This window comes from Dasypus novemcinctus, chromosome X (genome assembly GCF_030445035.2).
Source record: "Dasypus novemcinctus isolate mDasNov1 chromosome X, mDasNov1.1.hap2, whole genome shotgun sequence".
Lineage (NCBI taxonomy): Eukaryota > Metazoa > Chordata > Mammalia > Cingulata > Dasypodidae > Dasypus > Dasypus novemcinctus.
In genome coordinates, this window is record NC_080704.1 from 108,397,579 (window position 1) to 108,405,227 (window position 7,649).

At 41.8% G+C, this 7,649-nt stretch overlaps 1 long non-coding RNA gene across 1 annotated transcript; it reads left to right on the forward strand.

Annotated features, from left to right (window-relative positions):
- Positions 1-1,525: 1,525 nt before the first annotated feature.
- On the forward strand, positions 1,526-6,565 carry LOC101412870 (uncharacterized). The gene is made up of 3 exons (XR_009184496.2): positions 1,526-1,744; positions 2,893-2,959; positions 3,370-6,565. It is a non-coding gene; the product is annotated as an uncharacterized lncRNA (long non-coding RNA).
- The last annotated feature ends 1,084 nt before the right edge of the window (positions 6,566-7,649 follow it).

Consider the following 7,649-nt stretch of genomic DNA (forward strand, 5'->3'; position numbering starts at 1 on the left):
GTTAGAGAACATTACCTAATGAGCTTGGCAACAAATTTTAAAAATAAAAGTAAAATAAGATAAAATAAATCAATAAAAACACAAAGAATGAAACAAAACTCAAAATAAAACAAAATTTAGAAAACAAAATAAAACAAACCAGGTAATACCAATTTCTGGTGGGTTTATGAGAAAGCAATAATGCTCATATATTATAGATAACAAATTGGGACATTTTTAAAGGTCAATTTCTATGACAATTAAAAACATCTACACCTTATATAAAGCAATGACAATTCTATGAATTTAAAACCTTCATGTTGGTATTTAAAAATCTATGTACTATTTGTCCAGATCAATGCTACAATTTCTTCCATTACTTGTCATCAGTGGGGGTGCAGTTGGGTATGTGGGAACTGCTTATATTTTTTGTGATCTATGTGCCTTTTAAAATACAATAAAATTTTTTAAAAAGCTATGTACAAAGAAGTACAGTCAGCATTGTCTCAAATAATAAGGTAAATATTTGGACTGATTAGAGTAAAATGTAAATAGTGTATTTCTTGGGGTGAATATAAAGTTGATATTGTTCTTCTACCTTATCTGTATTTTCTCATTTTGCTGAGGGCTTTCTCTGGCATCTTGGGAATTTGCACAGCCCAAGCCATATCCCCAGAGCAATGTACACCAGCAAAGGACCCAACTAAGTAGATAAATATTACAAATTCCCAAAATTAAATGGGACCATTTTGATGAGCATTCTCTATGGTTCCTTAGAGTTAGAGGTCCCCTGCAGGATTTAGTCCCACTTACCTCTTGGCTATATCAGTCTCTGGTGCTATATATATATATTTTAAACATTCCCATCCTAAAATTATGTGCAAAATAACATTTATCATGTTCTATTTTTAATGGTTTTATGCTTTTTACCTAAGCATTTAATGTCTATATTTTAGTATATGACAGGAATAAGAACTTCATTTTTTCCCAAATAGTTCACCATTTATCCTAGCACCGTTTCAATAATCAAACCTCTTGCCACTGATTTTTACAATTTTCCTGTAAACCTAAAACTGCTCTAAAAAGCTTTTATTTTTTTTAATGCATGCTGATGGAGAGCAAAACAAAAACAACCAACTACCCTCCAAACACAAAAAGAAAGGGAAATAATTAAAGCTGAAGTTTTAAAAAGCGTCACTTCCTATCTATTTTCCAGACTTCCCAGAACTGCACTCCCCGACCCTGCCCTTCTTCCGCCCTAGTCTAGCGTAGCCTGCCAGTTCCTATATGGGATGAGACTGTTGGGGGAAATTTTGGGCTTTGCAAGCTGTGAAATGGAGGGGAAAGAATTAAGTATTTAGACATCTAGAGGTAAAAGAAGCAATTCTTTATAAACTCCAACAGAAATCAGGGAAAGGTAAATATAAACTACAAAATACGATCCCTTTGGTCTCAGGGATTGCTAAATAGGAAAAAAAAGACGGGGGGCGTGTACTGGTAGTGTAGGAAATGCGGAATGTGGAGAAAGGTGGCCCCGCCCACCTCCAGCTCCCACCCTCCTGCCGCACTGCAGGTGTGAACAGTAATTGGGGATCTGAGCTCACAGTGACGTGTCCCAGGGCCACCGTTTGGAGAAGTCTCTCCTCCCAGCTGCGGTCTGCTAGTCTTTTGTGGTGGTGTGCAGGTTTGCTATAGCCCTGAAGGCGGGCGAGCCTGTAGTACAGGGAAGGAGGAAGTTGTCGAGGCTAACCCTGATCCGTGGCAGGTTAGTGGATATTGACTGGGGTGCGGTGGGGGGGAGGGTAGAGGGCAAAGACCAGAGCGGGTCCAGGACTGAATTCTCTCTACCCCTTCCCCGACGTCCATCCGTTTAGTGGGAGAAATGGTGGTCTTGGGGGTAGGAGGCCGTAGGGGGTTGGGGTTGGGACGGGGTACCGGCTCGTATCTCGGAGGAAGCGGTCGAGCGAGTGGTGTCTGATGAGGGGGAGGGCCGGAGTAGGGGACAACAAGGAATCGGCCAGATCCTTTCATGGCAGCCTGAGGGGGTCGCAGCCGTTGACCCTAGGTGTGGGGAAAGCAGACCCCGCAGCGGGTACGGGCCTGCATTTGCAGCACTTCTTCACGCTTGGTCAGTTTTGGAGCCGGAAATGGTGGGCTACGGGGACCGAAGGGGCGGTGCTGCAAAGGAGGGGGAAGTGGTAGGGAGTATAGGAAAAAACAGTGGGCCTGTGGTTGGTGAGGAATAAAGGGAGTGGAGGAGTGAGGTCTGAGGACGAGCTCTCTCTTGCGGGACAGGCTGTTGAGTCTGCCGGCTTCTGACTGAGGAGAAATAGGCGGGGAGAGGAAACTGTTTCTGGCCCCTGAAGGTTCGTGTAAGCGTGGGTCCTGCTTGCGTATTTTGGGGTAAGAATGACAAAGCACCGAGACCTCAGAGGGTCCTGGTTTGCATTGCCCACACTACTACTCCGCCCTTCGTCCATCTTGGTGCGTAAAATGGTGGGCAATGAAAGAGGGGAGAACTCGGGAGAGAACAGTGGGTCCCAGAGCGTCCAGCCGGATACCCAGCTTGAAATTCTTTATAAATGAGCCTAGTAAGCTCTCCTGACTCCCCCGACCCATTTACGAGCAAGAAATGGTAATTAGGTGATGGACGGTATGAGACGGTGGAAATAGAAGGCCTAAAGAAGAAATTAAAAATGGCTTGGAAATAATTATCTTCATTACTATGGACATTTCTGGGGGCTGTTGTAGTGCGTCATAGAACGGGAAAGGAAACCATGACATGAGATAGAGAACAAGAAGGTGGCAATATTTGACAAACAGTGCCCTAAATCAATAATGGATCGAGTGCCCCCGATACTGTTACTTTGATCAAGTGGTCAGTCCCAGCCATTGTCCTATTTCTGTCTGCAGGTCGTTAGATCCATTGGCGCGGGGGATATCAAGGCTAAGAGAGGAATACTCCTTCTGATCCCTGAAGGTAGGGGGCTGCCAGGGGACCCTCTTGGGCTTGGGTGGGATTTTCAAAAATTATAACAGAATCTGGGAAACTCACAGCCCTCCCTACCAGAGAAACGTAGTAGAGATTGTAGAAAACGACGGTGGGCCTGTGGTTGGTGAGGAATAAAAGGAGGGGGGAGCGAGTTCTGGGGCGCCCCTGGAGTGCGTATCAGAATCCCTTCTCAGTCCTAGCCCTGCCCACCGCCGGGCCTCCATTTTGGTGCCTGGAGGGGCTTGGGGAAGAATTTGCAGGGAAAATGGTGGGTTTAGGGGGAGGGAGGGAATGGAGCTGGGGAGCCCCCGTGAGGGCGCAAGTGGGAAAACCTTTCCCTGCCAGAATTATGAAATTTACTAAACCTCCAATCCGTCCTCTCCTGTTTTGTCTCCTAGGAAGAAGAAACGAAGAAAAAAACTCAAAATGGAAAACGTCCCTCAGGAAAACGAAGGAGTGGAGCAGGTTCCCGTGCAGAATGGAGATGAAGCCCACCCTTTAGGAGGTGGTGAAGGCCAAGAACCTGGAGGAAATATTAGAGGGGGGTGGGCTCCACCAGCTCAGGATTTTGGAGGGGATGGGCCCAATAGATTTGTTAATAACATTGATATGATAGATGGAGATGCAGATGATATGGAGCGGTTCATGGAGGAAATGAGAGAGCTAAGGAGGAAAATTAGGGAGCTGCAGCTAAGGTACAGTCTGCGCATTCTTATAGGGGACCCCCCTCACCATGACCATCATGATGAGTTTTGCCTTATGCCTTGAATTCTAAGATTAATAATTGTAACCCACCCTGCTTTCCAAACTTGCATTTTCTTGACATACACTTTACTGTGAATCTTTTTGTGTTTTGTCTTTTTCTGATTTGAGATTTCCTTTTGAACTGGTCTGTAAGTTTTCCTGTCAGTAAGGGAGTTTTATCAATTTGCATGAAAAGATGTTTATTACATATTGTAAAGTTAATAAAGCAGTTTAAAAAGCAGTCTATAGATAATATAATCTCATTTTAAAGTATGCATATTTATACTATATATATGAATAGAAAAAGTTATGAAAATATAAAAACCAGAATGTGTTTATTTCTATGTAGTAGAGTTGTTGGTGCATTTTATTTTCTTTAGTTTTTTTCTTAATTAGCTGTTTTTTTCTAATTTTTCTGAAATGAATACATATATGTGGCAGAAAAAAAGTTTAAAAACCGAGCCCTTGCCAGTCAACTTATAAAGGGAAAGGGGACAATTAATAAATACTTCAGACAGAACTTAAAGACATACAAATCTTGTATTACTTCTGGATCTCTTATTTAGAAGTTCAAACTTGGTAATTATTTCAGATACAATTATTTAAAGTCAACCTATTCCTCTATAAAATGAAGATAATACATATCTTATAGGGCTGCTGTTGGAATCAAATGAGGTAATAACTGAGCTCTTGCTGAATCCATCTGCACATGAAAAGCCCCAACTCAAGGTGCCCTTCATATTTAGGGAAGAATCCAAGAAGTATGTCACATATGCCTTCCTGGAAGTATAGTGATCTGCCAGGTGGGTGCTGTCATTCTATTCCTCTGCTGCTGCGACTCTCCCTTCCCTAGATAATGCCATGATTACTGGGCACTTTTCCCTGTCTGCTGGGTTTTGCTCTTTCCACTCGCTTCCACCTCTGCAGATGTGCTAGAGAACTAAAGGTGATAAAGATCTACTGATTTATCTGAAATCACAGAGGGGATTTATCTGAATCCCCACTTTACCCTTTACAGAAATGTGGAGAATTCACCCTCCTGTTTAGAGTTACGTTTAATCCAGTTTGGAACTGCTTCAATATTGCTTAGGCACCCAAACAGCCCTTTCTAGTTTTGCTCAGACTTCCTCATGCCCAGTCCCCTAGACAAATCTGATACTTGTTATAGTGTGCTCAGAATTGGACTTGCGCTTCCAAATCATAAATATGGCCAAATCTCCTTGACTATTTTCTATGCACTAATGTAGGTTTCACAATGCACTTAAACAGGTGCTGTGGGGATGAATTTTTGTCTCTTAAGACTTGCTGGCCCACACCATCATCACTAGGAGTTTTCCAGTAGTCCCTACTCAAGCTAACATAGATGAATCTACAGAAGTTTCCTTCTTCCTTTGCTTCAAGATTTGCTGTATCTAATAAACGTACAATCACAGATTGATGGGAAGTGGTAGGGACTGGAAACTGTGGATGGATCCTTTTTTTTTTTTCATTTTCCACCACTCAGTCATCAGTGCTCCCCACCTGACTACCCTTCTATTTTGTCTCATTTATCCTAGTACCCTTAGTGCCTACCACAGGGTCTGGCAAATTGTAAGGCATGACAGTTAATTACAGCTGAGTAAAGAATTCTACAATCTGGGCCCAATATGCCTCTGACCATTTAGGGAAAATAAATTATTTTCCCGACAGACATATAATTAAAAATAGCACAACATAGAAACCATCAGATACCAATGTTAACACGTGGACTTAAAATATTATGTATGTCTATGTTTATCAACATGTGTTAAAGAAACTAGCTGAATCAGAATCACCTGAGGAACTGGCTAAATTTTTTAAATTGGTTTTTATCCCATGCCCACTATCACCTACAAGTTCATCAAACATTTCCTGGGCTTGCATAAATAAAAGAGGAGGCCCTAGCTTTAGTTCAACTTTGGACATTCCCTACCCCCGTTCTATATCATATGTATCTGAGACGAGTGGAAACACATTTTAAGACCTTAACTGTATATGTCAGACATTATTTCCCCGCTGGACTGTGCCCTTAAAGGAACAAATGTGTTTTTTTATGCTGGTGTCTTTAGTGCAATGATTCTCAAACTTGGATACAGGTTTTAATTAACTGAGGGGATTTTAAAGTGGAGCTCAAGCCCTACTTCAAACCAACTGAACCAGACTCTCTAGAAATAGGGTCAAGGGATCAAAACATCATGAAAGTTCTCATGGTGATTCTGATATACATGAAGAATTGAGAACAGCTGTGTGTAGTGTTTGGCTACAATACTTTTGGTATATTTTCCCAGCATTTCCCTGAGTGACTGATACTAAGCAAGTCCTTTCATTTATCTAGGACTTTTATCTTGTGAAAGAAATATTGAAGGGGATCAATTACATACCAAAATCAACATCTGAAATTGTTTGAAGATAGCATTTGCCAGTGTTTTTCCAAGTTTGTCAACTTATCAAATTTTCAGAATCACCTGCAGAGCTTGCTTAAGATACAGAATCCTCACACCAAAATTAAGAACAATTCTGTGTCAAGGGGCCCAGATACCCGCATTGTTAATCTCCCCAGGTGATTCTGATGAACATGATAGTTTGGCAATTAGTCATGCATACATTTTTATCTCAAATATATTAGGACAAACTATAAAATAGCTTAAATACAATATGGAGGAATGTTCATCTGAATTCTAGGAAAGAATCTATGTTAGATTGAATTATGCACCCCAACAAATTCTTCTTAAACCTAGTCTCTGTGATTGTAAACCCATTTGTAAATAAAAACTTTGAAAGATCTTACTTTTAGTTTAGGCATGGTCCAAATAAATGAGGGTCTTTCTCTTTTTTTGTCTTTATTTATTTTTTTAATATTACATTAAAAAAATATGAGGTCCCCATATACCCCCCACCCCACTCACCCCAATCCTCCCCGCATAGCAACAATATCCTCCATCATCATGAGACATTGATTGCATTTGGTGAGTACTTATCTGAGCACTGCTGCACCTCATGGTAAATGGTCCACATCTTAGCCCACACTCTCCCATGTTCCATCCAGTGGGCCATGGGAGGGCAAACAATGTCCGGTAATTGTCCCTGCAGCACCACCCAGGACAACTCCAAGTCCCGAAAACGCCTCCACATCTCATCTCTTCCTCCCATTTCCCACACCTAGCAACCACCTTGGCCACATTCTCCACACCAATGCCACATTTTCTTTGATTACTATTCACAATAGTTCATGAATAGAATATCAGTTCATGAATAGAATATGGATATTCTAATCCATATTCTATTCCTCCATCCTGTGGACCTTGGAATGGTTGTGTCCACTACACATCTATATCAAGAGGGGGTTTGATTCCACATGGATGCTGCATGCAATCCTGCTTTCAGTTGTAGGCACTCTTGGCTCCCTGGTGTGGTGGTTGACCTTCTTCAACTCCATGTTAGCTGAGTTGGGTAAGTCCAATAAACCAGAGTGTAGGAGCTGAAGTCTGTTGAGGCTCAGGGCCTGGCTATCATATGTTCAGTCCACAGATTCAGATTCCCTTGGTATATATTAAACCCCAGCACCAACTACAGTTCTGGTAAAATTAACAGGAGAGGCTTGTGATAAAAGATCACATCTGAGTCCAGCTCCATCACACAGAAACCTAAACTCCAAAGAAGGGCCAACTGACATGGCACTGAACTCCATCTGCCCTGACCATAGAACCTGTGGGTCTCTGTAGTCCTCAGAAGAACAAATACCTGAGGTTGTATCTACTTTATCTGTCTCTGGGACTCTGCTGAGGTGTGCATAATGTCAACCCCTCTGATAACCCCAGGCTCTTTTTGGAGACTCATAGCCATATAAACTCATTTGTCCTTTCCATTTCCCCCTTGATTCAGGTCAAAAAGCATTTTTAATTCCTGGTAATATATG